Below are 20,151 nucleotides of genomic sequence, written 5' to 3'. Positions count from 1 at the left end.
GACACGTCCGAGTGTCAAAGCGTGTAATTGGTGGGAATGGGCCTAGCACGTACACGCGGCAGTGACAAAGCGTGTAATTGGTGGAAATGGCCCTAGCGCGTACACGCCGCGTAAGTGACGCTGGACGTGTGGGCCTGTATAAAAGGTACGTGTAGAACACCATTTCCTCGTACGTGCTTTTCGTGGAGAGCGAGTGGGTGAATTCTGTACTTCTTGTCGTTTCACACGCGATTTACTTCACGGCGTTTCAAGTTCGTATTCCCTGTTGCCTCTGACAGCTTTTTCTCTTTTTTCTCTTTTACTGGTTTACCTTGGCCTGTTCCCTCAAACAGTGTTCCCTTCTACTGTTGTCCTGTCTCCTCAGACAGCGTACAAATCTTCTTTTGGCGGGGGTGTTGCCAACCAAACGCGCTCCTTTTTCACGCTCTTTTACCTGGCAGACGGTGAGTCACGCACATATCTAACATCTGTGCTTGCCCCGTGTGTAGCCTACCCCTTCAGAGGTCATTCTAGGCTGCGTGTGACACGCATATGTTCATTCTTGTGTTACTGGGTGCCACAGCGTAGTGCAGGTTTTTCTTTCTGCACACGTGGTCTAGGAGGGGTTGCGTGCACGTCATCTCCCTTTTTTGGGGCTCCTGTGCGTAGCGTGACCCGTCATCTTTCCCCAGGGGTTACATTCAGCCTTGCTAGAGCACTAGGGTACAATTAGCATCTGGTACCCAACCCCTTTGACCCCCAATTGCCCAGGTTTACAGCCACTCCCATACGCACATTAACATCAGTGCCATGGCTGGGAGGCGAGGATTCTGTAAGGGTGGTAAAGGTGGAAGAGCCACAAGTGGTGGCCGTGGTGGATCCGGTAGGGGACGTGGTCGTTACTTGCAGGGTGAGCCTGTCCCCCCATGTGTGGAGGACCGGTCAAGGGCACCCATAATCCCCCCCCTCTCCCGTTGAGGCTGATGTGGCTGACACCATCCATGCTCAGCCCTTGTTGGACCAGCCCATTGTGGCACCAGACCTGGCTGACTCCATGGCTGACTTCCAGGTCAGCAGGCCTATGACACGTGCGCTGGTGCACCTTGATGTCATCATGCCACGTGCATCTGGGGCAGCAAGGTCATCTGCTGCCCCAAGTAGGCAGGGCGGAGAGGCTGCAGGGCCAGCTGCGGCTCCATCCACCCCAGCTCTCAAACACCCAGCCAGGACAGTGTTGGTCCTAGTCCATCCTGCTGACATTCCCCCTGACACCATTACACTTGAGCCAATGCCTGCACCAACTCACATGCTGAGTGTGCAATCCCACACTCCTGATACAGAGTCCACCAGGGCTCCTGCCCCTAGTGTCCAGAGCGGAGCAGGACACTCAGGATCACCACCACCTTCCAAGCGGAAGAGGAAGAGTGCTCGTCCGGCACAGGCTGATGCCCCAGACATGGCTACACAGTCCGGCCCGTCGAGGAAGCCCAGCTTCACGGATGACGAACTGAATGCACTTGTCGAGTATGTGTCCGCACATGATAACGAGATGGTCATTGTTGCAGGATCCAAGACCACACCTGCACAACGCCAGGCACACTGGCAGACCGTTGCGGACATCGTAAGTGCCCTTGGAATCGTGAGGCGCACAGCCAATGATTGCTATAAGCGCTGGAATGACCTAAAGCGCAGGGCAAAGAGTAAGCTGGCCTCAAGTCATGCCGCAACTCTAGTGACTGGAGGTGGGTCTCCAGTAGTAGACATGGAACTCACTCCACATGAGTCAGTCGCTGGGACCTACGTCACGGAGGAACAGATCCAAGGCGTGGGAGATCTGCCTGATTACGAGGCATTGTCCGGTGAGTGCACATGCATGTGTGTGTCATCCATGTGCATGGTGTGTGTGTGAGGGCTTCTGTTTGTGTGCCAGGTGAGAGTGTGTGCGCCTGAGTCATATGGGTCAGCCATGTGCTTCATGCAATACATCCTGCGCAGCTGCATTTAGCCATAGCAGTATCCCTTCTGCCAACAGTAGACATCTAGCCCAACTGCACGCCAGTTGCCCTTGAAGTGTCACCTTGCCACAACATTGTTGCTTATTTTTCACTGTTCATTCACTCAGATTGTTTGCATTCCACCACTTTTACTAGGCATTTCGCAGTCCTCTAGTCACATGTCTGACATGGCTATGGTAAAGTGGAGTGACTTTGTTACCTGGATATCATTTGTTCACACATGTCCCTGTGCAATTGGACCATTTTGGACTGGCAGCTCCAGGTGAAAAATCTGACCTGTTAGAATTAGAAAAGCAATTACATGCGGGAACTGGACTGAATGAATAGGTGCTGCCCTCCTCTCCATCTTCACTCAATAGCAATGGTACATGCCATCTGTGTGATGGCATGTGTGTTTCACCTGGCAATCACAGGCCAATGTGTGATGCCACTGCCAGGCAGCATGCAGAAAATGTGTTCATCTTCCATCTTGGTGTCATCAATGTGTGCCATTTGCCTCCCCTTCATACGCAGTGAGGGTGCATGCATGGGAGGGTTTTAGTCATGTGGGACATGTGTCAATCAAGTACTGGTTCTCTTGCTTCTCAGCCCTCATTGTGTGCCATGGTGCTAATGCCTGTTTCCATTTCTTTGTTTTTATGTCTTTGCAGGGGAAGACGCACCTGATACTGCTGGGGTTGTGGAGATGGTGCAGACCCAGGAGGGGTCCGAGGGCCGACCAACCACCAGTGAGGGACGTGGTGTGGTGGTGGGTGAGAACCCACAAGTGCTGCAGGTCGTGCTCTCAAGGGGTGTCTCTGGCTGCACCTCCCCCGAGCTGTACTCAGGTGTTGATTCGGATGATGAGACCTACGTGCCGTCGCAGGTGAGTGTTCCAGGGAGGGATTCTGTTCTGTCCCACCCACCTGCACCAGGGTCAGAACCCTCAATGGGGATGTCAGTGTTGGCAGCTACGCCTTTGGTGGTTACGGATGCAGGGTCACACTCCGCGACATCTGATCCTGTTCCTGGGCCAGCAGATCAGAGGGGCAATGCAGTCCTGCAGCCTCAGGCAGTGCCGGCACAACAAGGCGCAGTTCGCCTTGCCCCAGACAGGTGTGGTGCCCGCCGACGTGGTGGCCGTACGCCACCTGGCAATACCGCATGGGAGCAATCCATTTACGGTATGGCAACCCAACAGGCAGCATCATCCGAGATGATGGCTCAGGCCATGGATAGGGTGGCCACTTCCATTGTCCCCCCTGAAAGGCTGATGGAGTGACTACAGCAGGCAACCGACTCCATCTGCCAGTCACACAGGGAGGACATGCTGGCGTCCAACAGGGACAGGCGGGCGGCACTGGCGACTCTGCAGGAGTCCATCTCCATAGAGTCCCAGGGCCACAGGGAAGCCCTGAGGCAGGAGCTCCTTCACCTCAGGACGACTCTTGTTGAGCTTGAGGCTTCAACACACCAAAGGACAGAACAGCAGCTGGAGCGTCTCACCCGTACGCTCTCAGCTGAGATGCAGGCAACGAGGGCGGAGGTCCGGGCATCCCGTGAGTTGTTGCATGGGGACCTCCGCACACTCATCCTCCAGAACGAGACCTACCACACCCGCATCCTTGCAGCCATGGAGGAGCAGACTAGGGCCTTGCGTGGGCTGCCTCCCATAGTGCAACCACCTCCGGATGCAGCTGCACAGGGTGATAATAGCGACAGCAGTGATACTCCCACAATAGGGTAGCCGTGTGGGCCATCAGCCCATGGAGGTGTTTTTTTTCCCAGGATCCACACAGGTGGGTTTTGGTGTGCACCCTGTCCTCGGACCTCCTGGGTGGCCTCCCCAACCCCCCCGGGCCCATCAATGGCCATTTTTTATTTTTTTTTATTTTTATTTTTATTTTTATTTTTCCCAATTTTTTTGGGACAATTTGTTGCCTTCCGTGGTTCCTGTGGGCATACGCTGCATTGTGGCTGGGCACATGCAGGCTTGTCATGTATTTGGTTCAGATGCTTGGGTTTGAGTCACACACACCCCTCCTGCTTCCCGTTTCCATGGGCTTGCAAAGGGTGTGCCCAAGTGACATTGACGTACATGGTGACATTGGACTCCCACTACATGTGTGGGTAGTCTAGTCAATACTGTGTATACATTCCTAGTGCATATTGCTGTTGTGTTGTACACTGCATGTTGCATTGATGTGTAACTCATCATCTGTGTCTACCTCCCAATTTGCAGGTCCCTTCCTCATGTCTACACAAGGCCCTCTAGTTTGGAGATGGGGTCCATGTTGGCAGCAGTGCACCTACAACTCTACATGGCACCAACACTGCACAGTTGGTAGTGGTGGGAGTGCAGGCATTTCCAGGTGGTGCGACTACTAATTTATTACATTTGTGATGTCATGTTAATGGTAGTACCTGCTCAAGTTTGTTGTTGGTCCTGCATTACTGTGAGCATTTCAGGTGTTGCAAGTTTCAATTAGGGACACTGTACATTGTGACACTAGTGTCATGTTGTGGGGATTACTTTGTTTACCTGCAAATAGCATGACATGGCACGGTGTGTCGTGTGGTGGTGCTGGGGATGGGTTGGCTGACATGGCACTGTCCTCTTGTTGCATTTTGCAAGTGGGTATTCATTTTAGCTGCTTGAATGTGTTTCTTCGCAAAACTGCATTGGTGGTGTCTGTGTGGGTAGGGATGCACACATTGTAACACTTCCAGGTGAACAATCTCAGGCTGATATGGTTTTCACGGTTGATTCTCCAGACATTCAGGATCAGTGTCAGGTTGAGTCATCATTGATTGTCAGATGGAATGTGCCAGGGCAGTGTGCACTCCACAGGGGTGTGATTTCTATGTGAAGTAATTAGTCACTAGCTGTGTACGGGCTGCCTCCCCCTGTGCCCTTTCCCCTCCCATGCGCAGCGGCTGTGCATGTGGTTGGGGATGTGGGGCCACCACCATGTCCACGGCCAGGCCCCGGCGTGTTGCAACGTTGTGCAGGACACATGCTGCCACTATGATCCTGCACACTACTGGGGGAGCGTACAACAGCTGCCCGCCAGAACGGTCAAGGGAGCGAAAACGTGACTTTAGCACTCCGAATGTGCGCTCCACTATGCCCCGGGTTGAAATGTGGGCTGTGTTATATCTTACCTGGGGTGGCGTGGTGGGGTTCCGAATTGGCGTCATCGTGTGGGGGCTGAGAGGGTAGGCACTGTCCCCTGTGGAGGTGGTGATTGGTATCATTGGTGGGGTTGTGACCTCGCTCAGTATCTGACATGCATGCAGGTGCAGTGGCATTCATACTCACCAAGCAGCCATGTATCGCCATGCCGCCCAGCTTCTAGGTCCCGGCTTAGGGTGGACATTCGGTAAATGAAGCTGTCGTGGGTGGAGCCGGGATAGTTGGCATATACTGAGGTGATGATTCCCTTGGCATTACATACTACCTGCACGTTGATGGAATGCCAGTTCTTGCGGTTCCTATAGATGTGCTCTGATGCCCTGGGGGGACGTAGAGCCACATGGGTGCAGTCGATGGCACCTAGCACTTTGGGGAATCGTGCCACACCGTAAAAATCCAGGGCGGCAGCATGCCTTTCTGCAGGTGTTCTGGGCAGGTATATGTGCCTGCGGACTGATGGGCGTGCAGTGATGATGTTCAAGACCTGGTGTAGGCAGCGTGACTGGGTGGCCTGTGATACCCCACCCACTATGGCACTTGTCCGCTGAAATGATCCAGTGGCTAAGAAGTGCAGTACATTGAGGACCTTCTCCAGGGGGCTGAGTGCTTGGGAGCACAGGGTGGGTGATGTGAGGTCATCCTCCCACTCACTCACCAGGTCCAGTATTATGTGTGGTGGAAACCTGTACCTCCCATACACCTGGTCATCAGGCATCCCAAAAAGGCTGGTTCTGGGTGTGAATATTCTGGCCCTGACTATCCTCCTCCTCCTCCTTTGGTAGCCCACGCCCACTGCTGCTAGGAACGGTATGTTCATCCTGGGTCTGAGCTTGTTATTTTGTTAGCGCGCAAATTTATGCGTTGCGCGTGTTTTAGGCGAGCGTGTGACCCGCGCACCCCTGAAATCCAGTACCCAGTCCAATAGCGTGTGGTAATTCCCGCGCACCCCGGGATACAGGTGTGCTGACGTACTTGCGTGTGTAAGTGCCCGCGGTACCCCTGATATACACGTACATAGGTCAATCGCGTGTACGCGCACTTTTGTCCAATTACACGCGATGACACTCTGACGTGCTGTCCAATTACACGCGATGACACTCTGACGTGCAGTCTTTCCACGTGTGCTCTGTCATCACGTGCTGTGTGGGAAACACCCGTGCGGGTCACGTCACAGATGCGCTTACGCGCTGAGGGCCTTTGGTCCAATAGAATCGCGTATGCGTGCTGACGCGCTTACGCGCTAAGGGCCTTTCCTAGAATTTCACGCTGACGTGCAGGATTTTCACGTGCCAAATCACTCCGTATCAAGCTGGCCACGCGAAAACACACGGAAGACCACGCTCCTGCCCAGAAGGCCGAATTACTGCCCCCCAGTGCCCCGAGCAGCCTCCCACGTGCCATCTGCTGCTGCCTGCCAGCCTGCCTGCCTGCTGCCACCGTGCCCTGCCATTTGGTGCCTGCACATCAGCCATCTGCAGGGGTCCAGTTGCTGTGTCCACCCCTGCTGGAACTGAAGACTCCCGACTGGGATTACATGGCTCCACAGCCCAGCCACAGGACCCAGTTGCCCACCCACACCTGCCTCTGGGGTTGCCATGTCGGGCACTTCCACATCTGGCACCAGTGGCAACCCCAGGCCAGAGGGGCAGAGGGGGACGAGCTTCACTGCCACCGAAGTTGGTGTCCTGGTGGAGCATGTCCTGGGGCAGTATGATGCCCTCTTTGGATCGTCCCGCGCCAGCAAGGAAGGACGGGAGAGGATCTGGGCCGACTGTGTGGTTGCCATCAACGCGGAGGGGGTGGCAACCCGCGACGTCCAGAAGATCAAGAAGCGCTGGGAGGACTTGAGGTCCAGGACCCTCGTGAAGGCCCGGCGCCTCGTGGAGGGGGGCCGGGGCCGCATAAGTTCCATCCAGATGAGGGTCCTGGAACGCGTACGCCCAGCGCTCCACGCCCAGATCCTTGAGAGGGAGACCCGTATGGAGTTGAGCGGTAAGTGTCCAAGCATTGCTGTGTGAGACAGGGCATGTTGCGGTGTGCTGGTTCTCTGATACTTGCCTGTATGTGTGACATAGGCCATGTATGCACGTATGTGTGCAGGGACATCATGCTAATGCATGTGCGACCAGTGATGTGTGAACCACATGGTTGTTGCATGTGTTTAAATGCCACATGGGGAGCCCTATGCAGATTTTAGACATGAGAGCATGCCAGTCTCTGTTCCTGGACATGGGTGGGGGTGAGGGATGGGTGCTGATGGCAGGTACATATATGGTAGCCATGTCTGTGTGCCTGACCTGCGTGTCTGTGTCTTGTGCATGCCATGGATGCATGACACATGTGTGTGACAATGCACAGATTCACTGATGCAGCCTAGTTACCCTTGTATCCGCTGTGTTTGGGGTGTATGGGGCCAGATGGATGTGACTGAGGTGAAGTGTGTGCATGTGATAGGCATGACCCATGATGCATGTGAGTTCCATATCATTGTATGTTTCAAGAGTCCATTGGACATGTACGGAAATGTCCATGGCATGCGCCATGCCTGTTACTGTGTGTGTGTTTGCCTGGACTGACCCATGTGTTGTGGAGGGACATGATGGAAGTGTACTTTGACAGTGGTACTCATCTGCTATTGCTTCCTGTCTAGGGGACCATTGTACAGTACCCTGATGCTTGTGTTCTTTGTCTCCCTCTACGCAGCGGCTAGTGAAGAAGAGGGCGGAGACGGCGCTGTGGAGCAAGGCGGCGGGGATGCCCCCACGGCTGTAGCGGAAGGGGTGGGTGAGCCCCCACAGGGGCCTGCAACGGCGATGAGGAGCCATCCAGGTTGGTGGTTTCCACAGAGGAGGAGGAGGCCGCCACAGGGGCACACATGGGGCCTGGTGGGGGCATCCCTGCTGGTGCAAGTGGTGCAGTCCAGGGCCAGGAGGCAGCACAGGTCACCATGGAGGGGCCTGTGCATGTCGCTGTCCCTGACCCTGTGAGTGCACCACCATGCACCAGCAGGGTTGCCCCGTCCCAGGCCCGTCCGCAGGTAGAGGGGATGTCCATGTCACCTGACTCCCCTCCACCTGCGGACGAGGGGACCCGTGTCCGTATGGAGAAGGTCCTGATTGGGGTTGCGATGCACGCGGGTGCAATTTGTGATGACGTGCGTGCTTCCCGGGAGGAGCGCGCACATCATCACGAAGAGCACCGTGCCGACGTGGCCCAATTGGGATCTTCCATGTTCGGGGGTTTCCTGCATGTGTCGGCCAATCTGGCGGCCCTCTCCTCCTCTGTGGAGGCTATACACCAGTTGTTCTCCTTGCCGTCTTCCGGCCCAGATGCCACCAGGGCCCCCTGTGGACCTGCCCTGACCTATGCAGCCAGCTCGGTGGGGATCCCATCCCTGCCACAGTCGGGAGTCGGAGGTCAAGCAGGGGTGGACACCACAGCAACTGTACACCAGCAGATGGAGGATGTGCTGGCATCATCAGGCAGGGCACGTGCACGACGGCGTCGGTGGATTCCATCAGCCTGGATGCCGTCGTGCTGGCAGAGGCAGTTGCGTCGGAGGCAGCAGCAGAGTCAACGTGGGAGGCAACATGGCTCGGGGCCATCAACATCGGAGGGGCAGGCATCGGCCGGAGGGCAGGAGGACCCTGGACAGGAAGTGTCTTCCGTGTGGCTGCGGTTGGGCCAGCAGATAGGTGCGGAGCGGCGGCGGGCGGAAGAGGAGCGGCTCACGATGGTCAGGGCGGAGAACTCCATGCGGATGGCCCTGAGGCGGGTCGAGTGCCTCGAGGCAATCCGCAGGGGGTTGGAGGAGCAGATGGCGTCGTCCCTGCGGACCCTCGGGGCCATGGAACAGGACCGCCTCCGGGACATAGACGAGGAGTTTGATGATGCCCTGGCCCGGAACACTACGGAGTGAGCCGCTGGACTTGCCCGCTGCCTTTGTATATAGTTCTTTAGTTTTAGGTTTCCTTTGTTTATTCTTATGATTTGGAGTCGACGGACACAGCTCCACTTTTTGTATATAGTTGCTTTTTTGTTAGTGTTTTTAGTAGGTTTCCTTTGTTCAGTTGGGCTCATGGACCCTTGGATATTGTGTACATAGTTCTTCATTGGATTGTTTTATTTTTTAATTTTATTTTTTCTTCTCCATGGAGCAATGGTGTTTGGATTTTATTTTTTTTTCTGTCGGATTGATTTCATTTTTAATGTGACTTTGAAGTACATTTTTTTTGGATTTTGTGTTTTTCATTTTTTGGGACGGACATGCACCTTTTCTTTTTTTCATTGGCATTGTAGTTTGTTTCATTTCATTTGCATTCATATTTTTAAAATACATTTTCGTTTTCATACTTCACTGTGTGGTATCATCTCATTGGTTTCATGCATGTCAAGTTGGGTGTTTTCTAATTCATTTGCAACCATTGTGTGTGACAGACATGGGTTCATTTGCTTTATGTACGTTGGGGGTGTTACATGTTATTTTCATTTCCATGTGGGTGAATGGGTTACTTGGTAGGGCCTTTTGGCTGTGGAGGCTGACCATTACGCACATGGTTGGTGATTGTGAGGACCTGGGTGATAGGGGCCATGTGTGGGGGCCTGGTGGAGGCTGCCCCTGGATGCTGGGGGGTGGGGTGCAGGGGGACATGAGTGGGGGCCTGGTGGAGGGTGCCCCTGGTGGCTGGGGGGTGGGGGTGGTGGGAGACATGAGTGGGAGCCTGGTGGAGGGTGCCCCTGCAGTGCTGGGGGGTGGGGGTGGTGGGAGACATGAGTGGGGGCCTGGTGGAGGGTGCCTCTGGTGGCTGGGGGGTGGGGGTGGTGGGAGACATGAGTGGGGGCCTGGTGGAGGGTGCCCCTGCAGTGCTGGGGGGTGGGGGTGGTGGGAGACATGAGTGGGTGCCTGGTGGAGGCTGCCCCTGGTGGCGGGGGGTGGGGGTGATAGGGGCCATGAGTGGGGGCCATGAGTGGGGGCCTGGTGGAGGGTGCCCCTGGATGCTGGGGGGTGGGGGTGCAGGGGGACATGAGTGGGGGCCTGGTGGAGGGTGCCCCTGCACTGCTGGGGGGTGGGGGTGGTGGGAGACATGAGTGGGGGCCTGGTGGGGGCTGCCCATGGTGGCTGGGGGGTGGGGGTGGGTGGGAGACATGAGTGGGGGCCTGGTGGGGGCTGCCCATGGTGGCTGAGGGGTGGGGGTGGTGGGAGACATGAGTGGGGGCCTGGTGGGGGCTGCCCATGGTGGCTGGGGGGTGGGGGTGGGTGGGAGACATGAGTGGGGGCCTGGTGGGGGCTGCCCATGGTGGCTGGGGGGTGGGGGTGGGTGGGAGACATGAGTGGGGGCCTGGTGGGGGCTGCCCATGGTGGCTGGGGGGTGGGGGTGGGTGGGAGACATGAGTGGGGGCCTGGTGGAGGCTGTCCCTGCACTGCTGGGGGGTGGGGGTGGTGGGAGACATGATTGGGGGCCTGGTGGAGGGTGCCCCTGGATGCTGGGGGGTGGAGGTGCAGGGGGACATGAGTGGGGGCCTGGTGGAGGCTGCCCCTGGTGGCTGGGGGGTGGGGGTGGGTGGGAGACATGAGTGGGTGCCTGGTGGAGGCAGCCCCTGGTGGCGGGGGGTGGGGGTGATAGGGGCCATGAGTGGGGGCCTGGTGGAGGGTGCCCCTGCACTGCTGGGGTGTGGGGGTGGTGGGAGACATGAGTGGGGGCCTGGTGGAGGCTGTCCCTGCACTGCTGGGGGGTGGGGGTGGTGGGAGACATGAGTGGGGGCCTGGTGGAGGGTGCCCCTGCACTGCTGGGGGGTGGGGGTGGTGGGAGACATGAGTGGGTGCCTGGTGGAGGCTGCCCCTGGTGGCGGGGGGGTGGGGGTGATAGGGGCCATGAGTGGGGGCCTGGTGGAGGGTGCCCCTGGATGCTGGGGGGTGGGGGTGCAGGGGGACATGAGTGGGGGCCTGGTGGAGGGTGCCCCTGCACTGCTGGGGGGTGGGGGTGGTGGGAGACATGAGTGGGGGCCTGGTGGAGGCTGTCCCTGCACTGCTGGGGGGTGGGGGTGGTGGGAGACATGAGTGGGGGCCTGGTGGAGGGTGCCCCTGGATGCTGGGGGGTGGGGGTGCAGGGGGACATGAGTGGGGGCCTGGTGGAGGCTGCCCCTGGTGGCTGGGGGGTGGGGTTGGGTGGGAGACATGAGTGGGGGCCTGGTGGAGGGTGCCCCTGGATGCTGGGGGCTGGGGGTGGTGGGAGACATGAGTGGGGGCCTGGTGGAGGCTGTCCCTGCACTGCTGGGGGGTGGGGGTGGTGGGAGACATGAGTGGGGGCCTGGTGGAGGGTGCCCCTGGTGGCTGGGGGGTGGGGGTGGTGGGAGACATGAGTGGGGGCCTGGTGGAGGGTGCCCCTGGTGGCTGGGGGGTGGTGGTGGTGGGAGACATGAGTGGGGGCCTGGTGGAGGGTGCCCCTGCAGTGCTGGGGGGTGGGGGTGGTGGGAAACATGAGTGGGGGCCTGGTGGAGGGTGCCCCTGCACTGCTGGGGGGTGGGGGTGGTGGGAGACATGAGTGGGTGCCTGGTGGAGGCTGCCCCTGGTGGCGGGGGGTGGGGGTGATAGGGGCCATGAGTGGGGGCCTGGTGGAGGGTGCCCCTGGATGCTGGGGGGTGGGGGTGCAGGGGGACATGAGTGGGGGCCTGGTGGAGGGTGCCCCTGCACTGCTTGGGGGTGGGGGTGGTGGGAGACATGAGTGGGGGCCTGGTGGAGGCTGTCCCTGCACTGCTGGGGGGTGGGGGTGGTGGGAGACATGAGTGGGGGCCTGGTGGAGGGTGCCCCTGGTGGCTGGGGGGTGGGGGTGGTGGGAGACATGAGTGGGGGCCTGGTGGAGGGTGCCCCTGGTGGCTGGGGGGTGGGGGTGGTGGGAGACATGAGTGGGGGCCTGGTGGAGGGTGCCCCTGCAGTGCTGGGGGGTGGGGGTGGTGGGAGACATGAGTGGGGGCCTGGTGGAGGGTGCCCCTGCACTGCTGGGGGGTGGGGGTGGTGGGAGACATGAGTGGGTGCCTGGTGGAGGCTGCCCCTGGTGGCGGGGGGTGGGGGTGATAGGGGCCATGAGTGGGGGCCTGGTGGAGGGTGCCCCTGGATGCTGGGGGGTGGGGGTGCAGGGGGACATGAGTGGGGGCCTGGTGGAGGGTGCCCCTGCACTGCTTGGGGGTGGGGTGGTGGGAGACATGAGTGGGGGCCTGGTGGGGGCTGCCCATGGTGGCTGGGGGTGGGTGGGAGACATGAGTGGGGGCCTGGTGGGGGCTGGCCATGGTGGCTGGGGGGTGGGGGTGGTGGGAGACATGAGTGGGGGCCTGGTGGGGGCTGCCCATGGTGGCTGGGGGGTGGGGGTGGTGGGAGATATGAGTGGGGGCCTGGTGGGGGCTGCCCATGGTGGCTGGGGGTGGGGGTGGGTGGGAGACATGAGTGGGGGCCTGGTGGAGGCTGTCCCTGCCCTGCTGGGGGGTGGGGGTGGTGGGAGATATGAGTGGGTGCCTGGTGGAGGGTGCCCCTGGTGGCGGGGGGGTGGGGGTGATAGGGGCCATGAGTGGGGGCCTGGTGGAGGGTGCCCCTGGATGCTGGGGGGTGGGGGTGCAGGGGGACATGAGTGGGGGCCTGGTGGAGGGTGCCCCTGCACTGCTGGGGGGTGGGGGTGGTGGGAGACATGAGTGGGGGCCTGGTGGGGGCTGCCCATGGTGGCTGGGGGGGGTGGGTGGGAGACATGAGTGGGGGCCTGGTGGGGGCTGCCCATGGTGGCTGGGGGGTGGGGGTGGTGGGAGACATGAGTGGGGGCCTGGTGGGGGCTGCCCATGGTGGCTGGGGGGTGGGGGTGGTGGGAGACATGAGTGGGGGCCTGGTGGGGGCTGCCCATGGTGGCTGGGGGGTGGGGGTGGGTGGGAGACATGAGTGGGGGCCTGGTGGAGGCTGTCCCTGCACTGCTGGGGGGTGGGGGTGGTGGGAGACATGAGTGGGGGCCTGGTGGAGGGTGCCCCTGGTTGCTGGGGGGTGGGGGTGCAGGGGGACATGAGTGGGGGCCTGGTGGAGGCTGCCCCTGGTGGCCGGGGGGTGGGGGTGGGTGGGCGACATGGGTGGGGGCCTGGTGGAGGGTGCCCCTGGATGCTGGGGGGTGGGGGTGGTGGGAGACATGAGTGGGGGCCTGGTGGAGGCTGTCCCTGCACTGCTGGGGGGTGGGGGTGGTGGGAGACATGAGTGGGGGCCTGGTGGAGGGTGCCCCTGGTGGCTGGGGGGTGGGGTGGTGGGCGACATGAGTGGGGGCCTGGTGGAGGGTGCCCCTGGTGGCTGGGGGGTGGGGGTGGTGGGAGACATGAGTGGGGGCCTGGTGGAGGCTGCCCCTGGTGGCGGGGGGGTGGGGGTGATAGGGGACATGAGTGGGGGCCTGGTGGAGGCTGCCCCTGGTGGTTGGGGGGTGGGGGTGGGTGGGAGACATGAGTGGGGGGCTGGTGGAGGGTGCCCCTGGATGCTGGGGTGTGGGGATGCAGGGGGACATGAGTGGGGGCCTGGTGGAGGCTGCCCCTGCACTGCTGGGGGGTGGGGGTGGTGGGAGACATGAGTGGGGGCCTGGTGGAGGGTGCCCCTGGATGCTGGGGGTTGGGGGTGGTGGGAGACATGAGTGGGGGCCTGGTGGAGGGTGCCCCTGGTGGCGGGGGGGTGGGGGTGATAGGGGCCATGAGTGGGGGCCTGGTGGAGGGTGCCCCTGGATGCTGGGGGGTGGGGGTGCTGGGTGACATGAGCAGGTGTGCAGGGTAGTCCCCTGTGGTGTGTGCTGCCTGCAGGGGCCGTGGAGGGTGTACAGGGAATACCTGGGAGCACACAGCCAAATCGCGTGTGGAATTTCCCGCGCACAACTGAAATCCACGTACACTGACAAATCGCGTGTGGAACTTCCCGCGCACACCTGAAATCCACTTACCCGGCCAAATCGCGTGTGGGACTTCCCGCGCACCCCTGAAATCCACATACCCTGACAAATCGCGTGTGGAACTTCCCGCGCACCCCTGAAATCCACATACCCGGCCAAATCGCGTGTCGTACTTCCCGCGCACCCCTGAAATCCACGTACACGGCCAAATCGCGTGTGGAACTTCCCGCGCACCACTGAAATCCACGTACCCTGACAAATCGCGTGTGGAACTTCCCGCGCACCCCTGAAATCCACGTACCCGGCCAAATCGCGTGTGGAACTTCCCGCGCACCCCTGGAATCCACGTACACGGCCAAATCGCGTGTGGAACTTCCCGCGCACCCCTGTAATACACGTACCCTGACAAATCGCGTGTGGAACTTCCCACAAACCCCTGGAATTCACATGCCCTGCCAATTCACGTGTGAGACTTCCCGCGCACCCCGGTATACACGCACACCTATTTTTTGTCAGCGGGTGTCCGTGTTTGTGGATACCCCTTTGCACGTCATTTGTCCTGGAGGGCCACAGTATGGGACATTCATCATGGCAGTATATAGGTGCTATTTTTTGCCGCACCTTTTGGCGCACATTTCTTACAGGCGCAGAGACGCTACCGCCTGCTTTCTTGTGGCGGTCGTGTTTGTGCCTGTGCGCTGGTTTGAGCGTGCGCTTTTTTGCCCTATTCTATTCCATGAATATGTGTTGTAGGCGAGCGTGTGGCCGTTCCGCGCACTTGTACCCTGTACTTCCCCCGTGAGGCCCACATTTTGGCAAGTTGTTCCCCATTCCGAGTGTTACGCCCCGTGTTCCGCCTACTTTTGTAGCGTGCGCCGCGCTATGTGCGATTTTCGCTGTGGCCTGTGCGATTTTCGCTGTGACCTGGCGCACGCAGTTAGATGGCCTGTGCGCCAACGTGCGCCGCGCACTTTATTATCGCACATCCAATGGTTTTCTCGCGCACGGCCTTCCATGAATCGATGTGCGCTGCTTTTCGTGCGATTTTCGCACTTGCACTGCGATTTTCGCTATTCCACTGCGATTCGCACGTTTTTGGCCACTTGCGCCGCGCTAATTATTCCATGAATCGGCCTGAGTATCTCATTGATTGGGAGGGTTTTGGTCCTGAAGAGCGCACTTGGGAGAAAGCAAGTGATGTGCATGCTCCTCGTTTGGTTGAAAGATTCCATAAAAAAATTCCATTGAAAAGTGGCCCAGGGACTGGGTGTTAGGAGGGGGGTACTGTCAGGTACTGTCAGGTTGGAGCGACATATTCTTTTACATACAGTATGATATACTCATTTACATTGGGTCAGGGGAGACACATATTTAGTATAGAAAGGTTTTGGGAAGTTATTATGGGTTATATTTTTAAACAGCCAATTTTGCCCTTAACCTTCATTGCAGTCTATGGAAAATGCCCCAAGCCAAGATGGAGGTTCTCAGTCTAAATTCTAATTGGCTGGAGATTGTTTATAGGGAGGACAGTGAACATTCTAAACTGCCTTTCATTGTCTTTGCCCAGCTGAGAGGTTGTGTGCTTTGCTGCTCCTGCTTAACTTGTTCAAGGGTGTCAAGTTTCAAGCAGTTGAGCGGCATCTTTGAAAATATAACAGGAGTCGTGTATGGAGTTTGGTGGAGACACAGGACAGGAGTGAGAAATTTCCAATTTTCTGAGAAAATAAGTTTTCAAGTCTCAATCACAAGATAAGTGACTTTCCATGTTTTGATGAACTAAGTAAAAAGGTTATATTAATTTAAAAGGATTGAAATTGCAAATCTGTATCTAAAAACTGAAGCGCGTACGTTTGTTTTCTTTCCTACGTATCATTTCAAACTAGCGCGTGATTTTTTTCCCGTTACCTTGAGCCTGCGCGTGAGAGTGAAGCATGAGCGTGAACTTTGGACTCGCGTTTACTGTTCATATACGCAAGGGTTTTTTTCTACGTGAGTTCGCGTGTGTGTTATATTACGCGTTTCGTATCTGCACGTGCGCAAGAACAAATCTATGTGGAGCTTTCGCGCGAGCTCTCAGAAGTGTCACGTGATAAAATAAAAGCGCGTGTGCTTTTTTCCCGCGATTTGGTTTTTGCGCGTATGCGTATTTTTTCGTGGGTTGGACTTTAGCGCGAGTGAGTTTTTCTCGCGTCTTGGACTTTAGCGCGTGTGCGTCTTACCCGCTATTTGGATTTTCAGCGCGTGTGCGTATTTCCCGCGACTTGAAGTAGAGCCTGTGTTTTTTCCCGAGGTTTGGATTTTCAGTGCGTGTGCGTATTTCCCGCGACTTGGAGTAAAGCGCGTGTGTTTTTTCCCGCGGTTTGGATTTTCAGCGCGTGTGCGTATTTCCCGCGGCTTGGATTAAAGCGCGTGTGTTTTATCCCGCGTTTTGGATTTTCAGTGCGTATGCGTTTTACCTGCGGTTTGGATTTTAGCACGTGTGCTGGATTTTCCACGTGAAGATTTCATTGCAAGTTTAAAATTCGTTCCGGAGTAAAAGACACTCTAAAAAGAAAATATAAAAATAAATACAAGAACTTAAAAGAACTTCCTTAAACTTATTTGAAGAACTTTAGACCTTGTTCAAGAATCTTGAGGTTGAGAAGACGAACTACAAAGTTAAATATTACATTCATGGACCTGCTAAAAAGGCTGAATGATCTTTAAGATTCTGGTCAACAAGTAAGGAAGTCTTGTCTGCTTATCACTTCTCTGGGCATACTGAAGAGAAGTACCAGGTATGGTTTTTTGACTATTTTGGTAAAGGATATAGGCCCTCATTACGACCCTTGCGGAATTCGACCGACCGGACCGCCATAGCGTAAATAGCGTTTCCGCCATTGCACGACGGAGCAAAGTGCGGCTCATTCCGACCCATCGGGCACGAGCACCACGCCATGGCGAAAGTGCAAAGTCCGCGATGGCGGAAATGTCCCCAAAACGCCCCTCACCGCCGTCGTACGGCGACCTAGGTGCAATACCGCCACCGGACATAGCGGTCACCGCAAAGAGCGGCAATCGGAAAATACGGTGACCGTAAATATACGGAAACGGAAGCAAAAACATGGACCCGGAACGGGAAGCAGCACGCCATACACCTATAAAACCAGAACATACACACAACCATTAAAAATACTACCCTGAGAGACATCCCAACCCGACATCCACCCTCGTGAAACCAAAACAATGGGAAAAGTAGCGAAAAAAGCGTGCGACCGCAAGCGGCAGGTCCACTTCTCACGTGAGGAACTCACGGTGCTCACAGAGACCCTCCAGGAGAATGCTGCCGTCGTCTTCTCGACGCAAATGACCAGGACGGCACTTACGAACAAGAAGGCCATATGGGCCCTTGTGGCACAGCGGGTAAGTGCGGTGGGGACCGCACCCCGCAACCCACAGCAATGCAGAAAGCGATGGGATGACCTGCAGATCCGCGTCCGTAGCATACTTTCTGCAAACCGAAACATTGCCACAGCTACCGGGGGAGGATCGGAATCACCCATCAAGCTGACCCCCTGGGAAGAAATCTGTGCCTCCACCATTGGAATGGAGACCATAGAGGGAGTCGGAGGGATGGAGAAAGGAGTGCAGACATCCGAAGAATCAGGTAGGTGGCCCGAATAAAACTATGCTAAAACCACAATGTCCAATCATGTGAAGTACCATGTGTCCACATAGTGCAACAGAAACACATGTCCAGGAGAACGTCCACTTACATTGGCCTGATATCGGACATTAAAAGTCACATTAAATAAATAAATAATTAAAATCCCTAAAAACACCCTCTACACGTGCAGCAGGCACCCCCTAACTGCAGGCTGCAATACAACTGCACCCTCAATCCACACAAAAATGAAACTACCTCCAAGGCCCTGACCCAAATCACCCTCAGGTACCACCCCAATGCATGTGATACATTGCCATTCCAATTTCCACAGACCCATTAATAACGCTCGCCCTCCTTTACTCCACCACAGGGTCCGATTCAAACGACGAGCACCAGGACACCCCTACCAGCACACCTGCAAAGAGGGCCAAGACCAACGGCCAAAGACCCTTCACCTCAGCCGCATGCATCAAGACACGGCTGCAGCACAAATCAAGTGGCAGCACACAGGAGGGGACTTCAACAGGCACCCCAGCAGCCAGCATGGCCACAACACCACCACCACCACAGGCCCCCCAATGGATGCCACAGAAGGCACTGCTTCTGGTGGCAGCAGCACCATAGGTGACACTGCATTAATGGCAGCATGCTCCGACACAGAAAACGGTGATGTCGATGTACGATCCATCCATGACCTGTCTCAATCCCCCTGTTTGTTTCATCCCGTACAACATGAGGATACCACGCAGGGGCACTCACAAGACGACGACTGGCCATCCCCCACAAGCCCTGTGGCAAGGCAACATCAGGTGATCAGCCCCTCTGTGACACCACCGCAAATGGCCATGGCCCAGCAGAGGCAACAGTCCCTCGACCAGGTGATCGAGCAATAGCAGCAACTGGTCACGCTCCTCAAGGAGCATGCTGATGAATGTGGGGGTACCAAGGCAGCCATAGAAACATGTACAGAGACACTAAGGGCAGAAATTGAGAGAAGCACCGAGAGCCTGAGAGAACAAATGGAGAGAAGCACCGAGAGCCTGAGAGTACAAATGGAGAGAAGCACCGAGAGCCTGAGGGGGAACTGCATGCAACGTCCAAAGACGTATGTGCTGAACTTGCCGCTGTGCGCCGAGTGCTCACTGAGCTCTCACAAACCCTTAGGGACATGCATGGACGTGAGCAGGCAGAGACATCATCCGTTGCAAGTTCCGTCCAGGGCAGCCCCCAACGTAGATCTGGGAGGAACCTGCGCTCCACAGGCAGGGGTGCCCCTGATACCCGCAGAGGGGGCTTGCAATAGCGACAGGCCACTGACAATGAGCATCCTTGGACACTGGTGTTCGGGGGGGAGGTAGGAGGGTGGAGGGGGTGTGTTGGGCTCACTTGGGTGGCGGGTCGATGGGGTGTGTAACACAATTTCACATATGCTATAAACATTTCACAATCATCCAATGAGAAGTGTGGACATTGATCTTTGTGTACGAGGCCATCATAGGCGTACTGTCCATATTGTGCATGTTCCGGACACACACAGTGCCACAACTCCCGTGTCCATGTATCAGCCACCAGGCGTGAGTGCTAGAAGCATGAATCGATGATAATCTGACGAATTTCACGGCCCTCCTGTGCCTCGCGGACTCCTTCAGGTTCTGCCACATCCCCACCCACATCATGACCATAATCTGGTGGTTGCAGTTCTGCGTCAGGGGGCATGGGCACATTTCTACGTATGCACATGTTGTGTAGCATGACACATGCCATGACTGTGATGCTGGAAATGTATCAGAGGGACAGGGCCTCTGAATCCTTGTCCTCTTCTGCCTTTTATCGTGTGTTCTGTTATGTTTTCTGCCCAGGAATCCATTTGGGACTCCTGGCAGTGCAGCTCTCTCTTTTGGTTTGGTGAACAGACCCCTGGGATACCCTTATGGCACCCATGGGTGGGGGGGTACAACCCTGTGCCCCTAGTGTATGTTTTTGGGCACCTGTGGGTGGCCCACAGAGCAGGGTATGGGCTGGTGGCAGCTCCATGCTGAATTGGACAGGTGCTCTGGGTGTCCTCCATTTTGGGATACCCAGGCCCTGCCATTGGGATCAGTTGATTCCTGATAGAAACAAGATGGCCCCTGTGGCCTCTTGCTTTCTATTGCCTGTTGTCTTGTTTTCCCAAAGTCCTGGGATGCCCTGACTCTGTCCCTTCCCCCTGACTGGCTGTTGGGTGGAAGTTCCATATATGGTGTTGTTGTGAAGGCCCAGCTAGACTGACTGGAGCCTTCCCAGTGACTGTATGTTGTGGGTACCTCCTGTGGGTGGGACCTGGGTGAATGGAGTGTGTGACCAATATACACTCCTTGTTGTGGTTGTCTGGTTTCTGGCATGAGAGACAAAGACTGAGACAGCCCTGCCCGCAACTGGCCTGAATGCAGTGTGTAGTGTTGAATG

This window comes from Ambystoma mexicanum, chromosome 11 (assembly GCF_040938575.1).
Source record: "Ambystoma mexicanum isolate Mex_15411 chromosome 11, UKY_AmexF1_1, whole genome shotgun sequence".
NCBI classification, from domain to species: domain Eukaryota; kingdom Metazoa; phylum Chordata; class Amphibia; order Caudata; family Ambystomatidae; genus Ambystoma; species Ambystoma mexicanum.
The sequence above is the reverse complement of the archived record's forward strand: the minus strand, read 5'-3'. Positions refer to the sequence as shown.